Here is a 741-nt window from a genome sequence, read left to right as displayed (position 1 = left end):
GTTCCTCTTTAGACTGGATCTTCTCCTTAAGAGCTTTTAACTCCATTTCCTTTAGAGTCAGCAGATATTCTTTGGCCTGAACCTGCTCTATTGTAGTCTTCAAGGATTTCATTAAATTTGGATTGGTCCCTAAGGTGTGGATTCTTCTGTACTCTTCTGACTCCTTGCAGCTCTCAACCTTTAACAGGTCGACCTCGCCCTCTTTAGTTCGGATATACCCTTCAGCCGATTAACCTCCTCCTCAGAAACGGCACTGTGCTTTTAAGTGCTCAATCTGCAAAGAGTGCTCTGCATGGCTTCAAACTTTCTTTAACCTGAACCTGGTCCTTGGCCATCTCAAGAGAATTGCTCATAGTATTTATTTGTTTATTCAAACTTTCAATCTCTTGCTGTAGCAATTCAGAATGTTTAGAGGTCTCAGTCTTCAGCTGAATTAATTGCTCCTCCTTTGCCAGAATCTCTTTATTAAGCCGTTTCACCTCATCATAAGATGCTACCATCTGCATTTTGAGTGCCTCCATATCCTGAGTGCTGTGTAGTTGTTGTTCAGCAAACATATTTTCCTTGGTTTGCAAATTCTCCTCAGCTTTTTTCAGTGAGACACTAAGACTTTCCACTTGTTTCTTTAAACTTTGGATCTCTTGATTTCGCAGATCTGACTGTTCTGAGCTCTCAGTCTTCAGCAGTATCATCTGTTCCTCTTTAACTTGAATCTCATCTTTCATCTTCCTCACCTCTTCT

General features: G+C 40.9%; 1 protein-coding gene across 2 annotated transcripts in view; it reads right to left on the bottom strand.

The window, feature by feature from the left end:
• The window catches only part of numa1 (nuclear mitotic apparatus protein 1), a 20,023-nt gene that overhangs the window by 10,123 nt on the left and 9,159 nt on the right, over positions 1 to 741 (bottom strand). The window lies entirely within an intron of this gene.

This window comes from Etheostoma spectabile, chromosome 3 (genome assembly GCF_008692095.1).
Source record: "Etheostoma spectabile isolate EspeVRDwgs_2016 chromosome 3, UIUC_Espe_1.0, whole genome shotgun sequence".
NCBI classification, from domain to species: Eukaryota; Metazoa; Chordata; class Actinopteri; order Perciformes; family Percidae; genus Etheostoma; species Etheostoma spectabile.
Note: the sequence above shows the minus strand (reverse complement) of the source record. Positions and strands in the feature narration are given on the sequence as shown.